Consider the following 13,207-nt stretch of genomic DNA (forward strand, 5'->3'; position numbering starts at 1 on the left):
GTATGTGAATATACACAGACATCCTATATAATAAAAGGCTAATATGCAAATTGTCCCCTCAGGAGTTCAACTGGGAGACCGGGAGTTCGATCGCTTGCTATGATGTGCACTGACCACCAGGGGGCAGCGCAGAACATGGCGGGCGACCAGTGGCAGCAGCAGTGGGGCCCTGAGGGAGCGAGGGAAGGAGGAGGTGGGGAGGCCAGGAGGCGGGGAACCTGATCAGCCCTGATCACTGGCTAGGCCTAGGGACCTTACCTGTGCACGAATTTCATGCACCAGGCCTCTAGTACATATATAATTTGTGAGTAAAATGAAAACCCACAAAGCTCACTGATTCCAACATTTATCTTGAACTAATGAATCACTTGATCTCTGTATGATACCCATACTCTATTTTAGGTATTTTTCTGACTGTATTGAGCACCAAATCTAAATAAGCAATTTTACTTGGATTTAACTGAGTTTTACAAATTTTAGAAGAAATGCAGTATATGTTTCAATTCCTTTAGAGCATTTCTCACCTCAAGTTATTTGGCTATTAGTGTTTTATATTTTAACTTTAGAAAAAGAAGAGGAAGGAAATGAAATATGTTTATTACTTCTTTATTTGTGTTCACGAGGGATTTTTTTAACTGAGTTTGTAGTGTCACTTTCTATTCACTCCAGTAATATAAATGTAATTTCATTTCACAAATACCTCTAGCCATGTTGTCAACTATTGATTAAAACAAATCATAATATAGAGTCCTCCCTGCCCCCACATACACAGAGTCACTGTCTCTTCTATTCCTTCTTATGATAAGTGGGCATCACTCACTATATAGAAACAGCAGCAGAATGCCTAATTTTTAACTAAGCAGAGGTGTGTGTGTGTGTGTGTGTGTGTGTGTGTGTGTGTGTGTGTGTTTAAGACATACTGTATTAGCTACCACCTATCACCTGCTTTCTTAGTACTCTTCCCTATGATGGCATTTTAGACACATTATCATTAAGTCCTTTAAACACTGCAACCGAATTATCAGTATCCTGGTGTGGGTCTAGGCTCATGCTCATCCTACTGTACTCAGCCCTCTTCCGTGTGAATCATTGGTGATCTCTAGATTAGGGGATCAAAATTTAGCTCTTCTTTGTATTGTTCATCTTTAATTGGATTTGAACAACTTTGGTGGAGGAAGGGGATGACATTTGAAGTCAAACTGGGGCTTGTAACTTGTAATGCCACACACAGTTTTGTCAAGTTCCAGGAATTATTTTTGTCATGTGTTTCAGAGAGAAAGTGTGTGTGTGTGTGTGTGTGTGTGTGTGTGTGTGTGAGAGTGAGTGAGAGAGAGAGAGAGAGAGAGAGAGAGAGAGAGAGAAGTTAAGAGATCATGAACCCAGCCCTAGCCGGTTTGGCTCAGTGGATGAAGCGTCGGCCTGCGGACTCAAGGGTCCCGGGTTCGATTCCAGTCAAGGGCATGTACCCTTGTTGCAGGCACATACCCAGTAGGGGGTGTGCAGGAGGCAACTGATCGATGTTTCTCTCTCATCAGTGTTTCTAACTCTCTATCCCTCTCCCTTCCTCTCTGTAAAAAATAAATAAAATATATTTCAAAAAAAAAAAAAGAAGAGATCATGAACCCAGCTCACAGACCCAGCTTTCTAATGCTATTCTCCAATTAAAGGAAGCAGGACTCCCAGGAGAAATGACTTGTCTAGGGCAGGGGTTAGGGTTGTACACAGTGAGCCTGCACGGACAGTGCCTGAATGAATAGGAGCATGTCAGAGGGACACACAAGTCAACCCAAGGCACCCACTGGCCAAAACTGAAACAATCTGAGTAACGTAAGTATTACCTGGTTGTATTGTGTAATGTATACAATAGCCATGAGTCATACTGACATAAATAAGTGATTGGGTATAAAATAAATGGGGAGAAGAGGCAAATCTGCACAGGAGAATGCTAAATAATTTTTGTAGGTACTCTCTTCAAGGAGGCACAGTTTTATTCCCCCTAACCCCAACTCCCTCCCTTGTGTGAGGAATGTATGTACTGAGTATCTTCTAAAGAGCAGAGTGAGGAAGGAGGGAAATAAACTGCAGTGGAAAACCACTTCAGCCTGCTGATCCCAGTCAGCATCAGCAATAAGTCATGCTGATAGCATGTCCTCTGGATAAGATGTGATGAGAATGGCAAAAATGCAATTCCCAACCACAAGAAAAACATCATAGAAACCCACAGATTTAGGGAATATAATATATTATCCTGTATAATAAAAGTGTAATATGCAAATCGACCCAACAGCCGAACAGCAGAATGACCATCCGGGACCACACTATGACACCCACTTCCACCAGGCCAGCCAAGGCCGGTGTGATGTGATTAGTCAGGGGCCTGGCCATTGCCCCATGATCGCCCTGCAAAGGGAGGCCCAGGCCACCGACTGGTGGACTGCAGTGAGTGGGCGGGGCCTCCCTCTGTGAGGGAAGCCCTGGCCCTGGGTGCCAGAGGGAAGTCAGTGCTGGCAGCTGGGGGAAGAAAGGCCTACTCTTGCACGAATTTCATGCATTGTGCCTCTAGTGTAATATAGCAGCAAATTATACATGTAAGATGTTGTATGTGTTTATAGGTATGTATAAGATTTTTTGTGTGTATATCTCATGATATAATAATATACAAAGCATATATAAATAGATTTATTTTGAGGCATTGGCTTTCATAATTATGGGGACTGGCAATCCCAAAATCTGTAGAGCAGTCTAGCAAAATTGAAACTCTGGCAAGATCTGATACTGCAGTCTTAAGGTAGAATTTCTTCGTCCCAGGAAAGCCTCAGTTATGGTGGTAAGTTAACCACCATATCTACAGAACACCTTCACAGCAGCACCTAGATTCGTGTGGGGCTAAAAGACTGGTTAGGAAAGCCAGACAGGGCAAGTCACAGACCAGAGTTGGCTAAAGAGGCCTGATGACTAAATGTAGTACAGTATCCAAGATGGATTCTGGAACAGAAAACAAAAACACCAGGGAAAAGTTAGTGAAATCCAAACAAGATGTAGAGTTTAGTTACATTTTAATTGTGTAAAAGAAGTCTGATGCTGGAACAGACAGTTCGCTTTTACAGAGGAAATGTTTTTACAGTAAATCCCATCCCATGTTTCAGGGAGACAAACCAAAACTGAAAGAGACTAAGCTGAGGAGCCTAAGAGCCAGGTGGCAGTTTTCTCAAGTGACAGAAATAGTGATGACCAGTCATCCTTCACCATCCTCTTCCCTGGCCAACGAAGCAAAGGTCTAAAATCATGACCACATGGAAGTAAATGTCTAAGACTTACATCTTATCGGTCTGCATTGAGTTACTTTCTCCAAAATGATATACTTATTATTTGAGTGGTGGCCTTCAAGTAAGCAACTAAAGCATTCTAAAGCCAAGACTCAGATTTTGGGTAAAACTTCTTCTACATTTAACTTACTAATAACCCTATGGGCAAAATAATTCATTCAGATACCTTGGCATATATTTTTCAACCATTTACCTTGGAGCAGCATCTCATGGTAAGAAATAAGATGCTTGTGAATGTTCTCTAAAAATTAGGAGCTTGATTGCAATCAGGCTAGAAGAAGTTAGGCTGAAATTACAAGTAAACTCTAAAATCTTAGTAACTGGGCAAAACAAAAGTGTATTTTTCATTCACATCACATTTCAGTGCATAACAGGTGTCCCTTCTCCATCTCACAGCTATAGTGTCTGGAATAGGTGACCTCAAAGTCACCATGGAAGAAGAGAAACCTGGAGAATTATAAGAATAAGTCCAGGCATAGAAGTGCTTTGGATTCCTTCTGCCCCACCTTACTAACCAGAATCCATTCACATTGTCCTGACCTAATTGTGAGGGACGATGGGTATTTTTGTGTCCAGGAAAAGGAAACATTGCAATAAAAACATAATGTAACATCTGTCATAATTATCAGCTAAGTGTAGGAAATCTTGCACACTTAATTCCCCCTTACAGACTCACTATTCAAATTAAATATTAGAGACCCCGAGAATTCCTAAAATAAGGGAACTGGTCTAATATTGTTTAACTCTATGTTTCCACAAGGAATATTGCCACACATCTAGGGAAAAAACACACACATTATATTTGCTTAATCATATTTTAGATAGGGCAACTTGAAGATACATAACTTTCCTTCTTTAATACTTCCATGACTGATAAATTCCCTTTCAAATTGTGTGTGTGTGTGTGTGTGTGTGTGTGTGTGTGTGTGTGTAGTTTACTTTCCTTCAAGGCCAGCTTAATGAAATTATTTTTATTTCCATTAAAGTAATTTCTTGATCTCATAATTTTATCATCAGTGGACAATCTTATTTCCCTAGATTCAGAATTCTCCTGATAGGTATATAACTGGATCCCCAAACACTGATCTCAATGAGTTTCCCAAGTTATGAGAAATCTGAGAACCAGATTAATGACCAACTTCTAGAAAGGGAGTTATAGGAGTTCATGGCATGCATTCCATTTAATTATCTTATTCCTAGCTTGAACTAATATTCTGTTCCCCTAATTTTCTTTTGCTCCAATTATTGTTATCCATACATTTAAATTTTATTTTATATTGCTTATTACAGTATATATCTGTAAGCCTTCTAAATATTATTTTGGAGTAAAGCAGTAGATAGATGATAGGTAGATAGTTAGATCATAGATTAGATAGATAGGTAGATAGGTAGATAGATGTAATTTTATTTTAACTATGGCACTGTTGAGATGGCATGGTCTGTAGATATACGTTTCTGTATTTTTTTACTAGTTGCTGAGGAACCACTTAGAGCTAATGAGAAGCACAGGAGCTTCCCTTGATATTTCATTAGTCTAAAACCTGGCTTTTCTAGATTCATGCATACTTCTGCCCAATATTGTGACAGTAGAAAGTTAAAACTCAGTATATGTGAAACATTTAAAAATAGATGTGAAAAGAGTGATGAATTTTCCTGGTCTGACATAAACAATAAATTCTTACATGTGCTTTATCAAACCTGTGTTCCTTTATGTGTGTGTGTGTGTATGTTTATGTGTGTGTGTGTGTATGTGTATATATATATATATATATATATACATATATATATATATATATCAGTAAAATTTATGTCAGAAATCTGGAAATAATATAAAAAGTTAAGATAAACTCAACATTGGACAAAACTAAAATTTAAAATTGGGTAAAAGAATATATATTTATTACCAAGGTGTAACAAAAATGAAGGCGAGCTTTAGTTGCTTTCTTCTGAAGGATCATTCCCAAATACAGGTCATTCCTGGGCCCCTGGGCAGTTATTTCTAGTACTTCTCATAGTCCTAGTACAAGAATGATGTCATCCCCTTCTTGACATTCTGACTTTCTAGCAAAAAACCAGTTTCCAAAAAGATAAAGTTGTTTACTCATTCATTATTATTCATCCATATATTGAGATACTGTGCCAGGTGCTAGTGATGTAAAGATAAGTAGTAGAATTTGACACCTTAATATGCTGACTGTAGTCTCAAAGGAGCAAATAGATTTGTTGTGTGGCAGTCTCCAAGTTTCCTATTCAATGTCCATCCTTCTGTCTTCTATAGTAATGGAACCATTATTCAGGTTCCAAAAGACAACATTTTTCATCCATATGACTGAATTCCAAGCAAAGGAAGAAATTGGGTAGAACTTCCAGGAAGAGTTCTTAAAAGGGAAAATTAAAAACTGGGGCATTGCCAGGACAGCATGGTTCAGTGGTTGAGCATCAACCTATGAACCAGGAGGTCACGGTTCATTCCTGGTCAGGGTACATTCCTGGGTTGCAGGCACGATCCCAGGCTGAGGCTTTCAAAAGGCAGCTGATCAATGATTCTCCCTTCCTCTCTGAAATCAATACAAATATACTTAAAAAACAAAAATGGGGGCATTTACACCCTGGCAGGTAGCTCAGTGGTTAAATCATCAGCCTGCATAAGGTCGTGAATTTGATTCCCAGTCAAAGGCACGTACCTGGGTTGTAGGTTCAATCCCCAGGCCGGTTTGGGGTGTGATGGGAAGCAACCAATAAATGTGTCTCTCTCACATCAATGTTTCTCTCTCACCCTCCCTTTTTCCCTTCCACTCTATCTAAAGGAAAAAGTATCCTTGGGTAAGGATTAACAAAAACAAAACAAAACAAAACTGGGGCATCCTATATAATAAAAGGCTAATATGCAAATCAACCAAACGGCAGAACAACCGGTTGCTATGACATGTACTGACCACCAGGGGGCAGATGCTCAATGCAGGATCTGCCCCCTGGTGGTCAGTGTGCTCCCATAAGGGGAGCGCTGCTCAGCCAGAAGCTGGGGTCACAGCTGGTGAATGCAGTGGCAGTGGCGGGAGCCTCTCTTGCCTCCGCAGCAGTGCTAAGGATGTCTGACTGATGTCAGTCAGACATCCCCCAAGGGCTCTTGGACTGCAAGAGGGCTCAGGCCGGGTGAGGGATGTCCCCAGAGTGCACAAATTTTGTGCACCTGGCCTCTAGTTTACTAATAAGAACCTTTCTCTTCTCCTCAGCTGCTTGGTAGGAGGATAAAATAGTTGGAGATCTGCATCTCTCTTAGATCATGAGGCAACTTTACATGCCAAAGGCAGATAAGAAAATTAAAATTTGCTAGACTCCTGATTTTTCTAGAACAATCATTCAACCATGGACTTCCTTTTCTTTGGATTTATTTTATGTAAAACAAAAATAAGTCCTTATGTATTTACTAATATGTTTAGTATTTCCTATTATATGCAGACAATCCAGTCCTCAATGACTCACTTATCAATGAAGCTAAATTATTTAACTGATGAAAAAATCAAGAACAAGGTCTTGCATGTGTAAGATTCAAATAAGTAGGTGATGAGATCATAGATATACAGGAAGAAGGTGTATTAGTATAATAAAATTAGGAAATTACATTGAATGCTCTCTGAACCCATATTAATTTGTTCAGCATGAGTCAGGATAGTAGTTCAGAGCCTATGCAGAAAAATATATATATTGGTAGAATGATAAGTTAGAACTAGTTTATATCAATGTTTCAGCTAAGAAGATTGGATTCTGTTTTACTGATTATTCATTAAGAATTATTTACAAAATATAAAAAATATTATTTAGTGCCAAATGGTCATTAATATGTAAATGTGCTATTGGGTGGGAGGTTCTCGATAAGAACTACTTGGTGGGCATAAGGCTGAGGCAAAGATTTTGGGGCTGCTGACTGGATAAGCTTCCACAGCACCCAGATACCTCATCCAGAGCAACACTTTTTAGCTTAAAATTCCACATAGCACTTCTTTGAACAAAATATCCCATGGGTAACAACATGTAATATTGTTCATTGTATTTATTAAAAACTAGGGGCCCAGCATGTGAAATCACATGAGACCCAGGACCCAGAGTCCCGCCACTCGGCAGGACCCAGAAAGAATCCCGCGGCTGCCTCCTCCACCACTGCCATGGGAGGCGGGACCTAGAAACCTGTGCCTCCAGTCAAGTCCTCCAGAATCAAGTCCCCGCCCACCCGCGTGTGCCTCACCACACACTGCCTCTCCGCACACGCAGCCCCGCCTACCCTGCGCACACAGCCTCCTGCTGATAGGTCCTTACGGTGTGATGGTGTGACGACAACAGGTTTTTTATATAATAGATTGTTTACTCAGAGTAGCCTTTTGTCCATGGTCCCACTACAGGTTAGGATGCAGGTCTACAGAACAGTAGCCAATTCAGCCTATTGTGTTATGGTGCACATAAGAGCGGTGCCTCAGGAAGATATTCTAAAATGTTCTTTATAACAACGTTGGCACCTGGGAAACCAGTTGTAAAGCTGAGTGCAATTGCTTCTCCGGAGATGGGATGGCCTGAAGTTAGGGGGGGTTTCAGGAAAACTGCACAGGTCGGGACATGAATCAGCCACAAGAAATGCGTTCTAAGCCTCTTTCATCAACAGTATAATCAAATTCCTGCTCTTAATTCCCTGTGTTTTAAATTCTGAGAACTTTTTATTTATTTATTTTTTCTGGTTGCCACCTGGCTTATACACAGATCAGTGCCCTACTTTTTACTGAAGAGAACTGCTGAAGTTGGGAATTTAACTTGCATTATACTTTTGCAACCTGTTGCCTCAAATTTTGGGTCTGATATTTGAATACATCAGTCCTGAGACTATAAGAGATAAAAGATTATTTTAGGCTAGTTTTCTGATCATGCCTTGAGTTGAGAATTTAAAAACTTGAGACTTTTCTTCCTTTAATCTCAGTGTGCCCACAGTTCTTGCTCATTTCTATCTTGGCATTCTTTCCCAGAGTCACTCAAACTGCCCATATTTGCTTTCATTAGGCTCTGTGATCCAGGTAATACAGGTGACTATTTAAGTGGTGGTTTTCCACTGTACCTTATGGACAACTATCTTATTCTCCACTAATGATGAAGTCACTCTGCCTCTGAATCTCAGTAGGTAAGATAACCAAGACCAAGACTCATCTTTAGGTGGCTCTTTATCTAGGAAATACTTCTGGCCAAATATTGTATCATTCAGGAAAATGGACATCACTATAGGTATTGCAGATACAAAGTGGCTTATTATAGAGACAGAGAAGGGCTGGTAAAGCAAAGGTAAGAAAATTTTCTTCCAGCTTTCAGAACTTCCAGAAATATAAGCCTTACAGAAAAGCCACTGCTAATCACCGTGGCTATCTGCAACACAAAGCCAGTCATTCTCAAAGGGATGCCCAGATTCTGCCCAAGCTGCTGTGGAAAATCACAGCTACTCATAGCACTGAAGTGGGTGATTCTCAGTAGAATGCCTAGAAGCCCTTAAACTCCCGTCTGCCTTCTACGGCTGCCCCTTACTCTAAGAAGGATAAGGAAGTTTCTGAGCACAAACTCCTAATATAGAGAACAGGACATGTGCAAGACCACTGAAACTAACCTGTAGTGCACCCAGTCCTTGATTTGCATAGTAATAGGGTCATGAAAATAACTGTGAACCTATACAAATGGATCTTTATAATAAAAAAGAAAAAATGTAATTGTTTTAACAACCTTTAAAAATTATTGTCAAAGCATTAAAATCTCTCTTATTGTAGGTTACAAATGTAAAGGGGGGAAAAGTGATGAAACTAATATTTATTTAGCACATAGTAATTAAAAACATTTGGAACACTGACAATTAAGGTGTTTGATATTTTTGTATACAACATATCAAGGTTATTGAAGAAAGAGCTATATAAATTTAAAAATAATATATATTAAAGTTGGTTCATTTGTGAAAATAATGTGGAGTACTTTGGGCAGTGTTTGTTTTGTTATATAACTTAGTAGAAGAAGAGAACATTTTCTGTGCTTTGGTGACAGGAAGTGTATTTCTTTCTAAGTGTAGATCAGCTTCCCACATTTCACACAGGGACTTTCAGTGCCATGACACATCGCTGAGAATTCCTTCTAGTGCCGTTTTTTGCCAGCCTCACTTCCTCTGGGATGCCTTTATCCCTTCGTTACAACCACTTTTCTCATCTTTGTCAATAAGCCCACCTTCAGCAGACGAGTAGTATCTAGCTGCATAACCAGTCTCCTGAATCTTGGTGGCATCACACTCCCAACCATTTTTTCCATAAAATCACTTACATTTGACTCGAATTTCCCTTTCAGCATAATCACTTACCATTTCTTTGCTGCACTTTCACCTTTCTTGGCCAATTTTCTTTTCCAATTATGTATTTTTGTTAAATGGGTTCATCATGGGAAGAAAGAAGTCAACACAAGTACATGTAATTTGTGAGTGAACTGAATAACAGACCTACAAGTGACCAATCATCAACATACCTTGAAAGAGGTGATGTTATTGGCCACTGATGGTAATGTACATCTGTTACTTACATAATGATTTATTCTCTGAAGAACTATCAGGAAGTTTATATTTTATGCAATCATTTGGTAAATACACCATGGTAACTGAACTTGGAACCATGTTCTTTAAACTGGTATTACTAAACTAAAGCATAGTGACTAAAATTCTTGTACATTGGAACCTTGCAAAGGAAGCATTATCTGTCTTGGTGACCAGTTGGAGTTCTGTAATAGTGTGGGGAGTGAGAGTCCAGAGAATATAAAAAGCAATGATAACCCTAAAAATTTAAAGAGGAAAAAGAGTAACACAAAAAAGTGGCATTGAAACAAGTAGCAGAGAAGTTGAGGAAAAATGAGGATATTGATCTTGAAACTCTTAAGTTTTAGGTGCTGAGGCTAATTCATGTGGAAATGTGTAACGATTTCAATGTATATCTCAGGAAATTTAGGAACCAGAGATGTAATTTTAATGTCAAAAAAAGAGATTGTAAATAAAGTTAGAAGATAAAATTGCTGAACTCATACCTTTCAGAGAACCCACATGTATTTGGTATGAGAAAGATAAACCAAGAGAACAGTATAAGGTACCCAGAAGTGCAAAGTTATGTAACAAAGGTAAGTTAATTTTTAAAACAAAAATAACAACAACAGCCCTGACCAGTTTGGCTCAATGGATAGAGCATTGACCTGTGGAGTGAAGGGTGCCAGGTTTGATTCTGGTCAAGGGCATGTACCTTGGTTGTGTGCACATCCCCAGTGGGGGCTGTGCAGGAGGCAGCTGATTGATGGTTCTCTCTCATCAATGTTTCTGACTCTCTGTCCCTCTCCCTTCCTCTCTGTAAAAAATCAATAAAATATATATTTTTAAAAATAACAGCAACAGGAGAAAAACAAGATGGCGGCATAGGTAAACACCTAAACTGCTGCCTCGCACAACAATTTCAAAACTACAACTAAAAGACAAAATGTCTATCACCCAGAACCACAGGAAAGCTGGCTGAGTGGAAGTTCTACAACTAGAAGGAAAGAGAAAAGAGCATTGAGACGTGCACAAGCGCTGAAAAGCTGAGGTACGGAGGCGCGCGAATCGGGCTGGCAGTGGGCTACTATGTGCGCTGCTTTTTTCAACCCGAAGGGAGACAAGCTCCTGATTACTCTGAACTCCAGTTTCTGGGGAGACGCTGGGGACCCAAACTCCTACAGGGAGAAGCTGGACTCTCTGCCATAGGGTCGGAAAGTGAGGGTGGCTTTCTTGCAGAGGTGTGTGCAGCAATCATTGTTTACTGCACTGGGGCACGAGACGCAGGGATGCAGAAACTCGGAGACGCAGAGACGGCTGACTGGCAGCCATTGCTGTTTGCCACGCCCTAGGCTAGTGACTCCCTGAAACCTCGCCCTGCACAATTTACAAACCCACCCAAACTGTGTGGAGTGGCTTTTGCATATAAATGGCCTGCCCTATCCCAGCTTAACCTAAAAAACTGCAGCCCTGGTCAGACAGCTCCAAAACCTCCAAACCCTAAGCAAAGAGGAGAAATCTGCAGATCTCGCTGTAGCCCCTGCTGGATGGCCTCAAACAGTAGCAAACTTGCACCCCATTGGAGATCCAAAGCCAGTGTACCCAGTGGTCAGTGTGAGACACACCAGATTTAAACTCCTCACATCCATAAGTGACACATTCAAGAGGCAGACTCAGTGAGCACCAAAGCCCCACTGAAACAAGTCCTGCCCCATAACTGTGTCTCCAGCACAGCAGTTCTTCCATTATAGACACAGCAGTTCCTCACAGCCAATTGGCCTGGAGGTCAATTCCTCCCAGTGTACCAACAGCAATCAAGGCTTAACTACAACAAGACTTTGCACTCAGCCCACAAAGGGGTGCACCAGGAGTGTCCACTTCAGGTGATAGGGGAAGCTGAACCACTGGGCCCTATAGGTCACCTACCACAGAAAACCACTCCATCAACACAGGGAAGCAGCAAAATGTGGAGACAAAGAAACATGTCACAAATGAAAGAATGGAGGAAAGCAAACTACTGGACATAGAGTTCAAAACCACATTCATAAGGTTACTCAAGAATCTTCTAAAAACCGCCGAGAAACTTGATGAGACCTCCGAGGAGCTTAGTGAGACCTTCAAGGACCTTAATGAGAATGCCAAAAAAAAAAATGGAAAAGAACCAGTCAGAAATTAAGCATACACTGTCTGAAATAAAGAATATATAGAAATTCAACTGTAGATCAAAGGACCCCAAGAATCAAACCAAAGATCTGAAATATGAGGAAACAAAAAACACCCAACCAGAAAAACAAAAAGAAAAAAGAATCCAAAAATATGAAGATAGTGTAAGGAGCCTCTGGGACAACTTTAAATGTACCAACATCCAAATTATTGGGGTGCCAGAAGAAGAGAGAGAGCAAAATATTGAAAACCTATTGGAAGAAATAATGACAGAAAACTTTCCCTACCTGGTGAAAGAAATAGACTTACAAGTCCAGGAAGCGCAGAGAATCCCAAACAAGAGGAATCCAAAGAGGACCACACCAAGACACATCATAGTTAAAATGCCAAGGGCAAAAGACAAAGAGAGAATCTTGAAAGCAGCAAGAGAAAAACAGTTAGTTATCTACAAGGGAGTACCCATATGACTGTCAGCTGATTTCTCAACAGAAACTATGCAGGCCAGATGGGAGTGGCAAGAAATATTCAAAGTGATGAACAGCAAGAACCTACAACCAAAATTACTCTTCCCAGCAAAGCTATCATTCAGAATTGAAGGTCAAATAAAGAGCTTCACAGACAAGAAAAAGCTAAAGGAGTTCATCACCACCAAACCAGTATTATATGAAATGCTTAAGGGTATTCTTTAAGAAGAGGAAGAAGAAAAAAAGGTAAAGATAAAAATTATAAACAACAAAATGACAACAAATACATACCTACCAACAAGTGAATCTAAAAATCAAGTGAATAAAAAATCGGATGAACAGAATGGACTGATGAATATAATAGAATCAGGGACATAGAAATGGAGTGGACTGACAATTCTCAGGGGGAAGGGGGTGTAAGAGGTGCGGGAAGAGATTGGACAAAAATCTTACACCTATGGATGAAGACAGTGGTGGAGGGTAAGGGCATGGGGTGGGGTGGGGAATCAGGTGAAGGGGAGCTATGGGGGGGCGGGGAAGAGGAACACCTGTAATAATCTGAACAATAAAGATTTATTTAAAAAAATAACAGCAACAATTACAAAAGATAGGCAATGGTAAGACATGTTGCTGACAAGTAAGACCAGTTCTAGTTTTAGTAAAAAGCCATTATTAGATCTCCC

This window comes from Eptesicus fuscus, chromosome 3 (assembly GCF_027574615.1).
Source record: "Eptesicus fuscus isolate TK198812 chromosome 3, DD_ASM_mEF_20220401, whole genome shotgun sequence".
Taxonomy (NCBI): domain Eukaryota; kingdom Metazoa; phylum Chordata; class Mammalia; order Chiroptera; family Vespertilionidae; genus Eptesicus; species Eptesicus fuscus.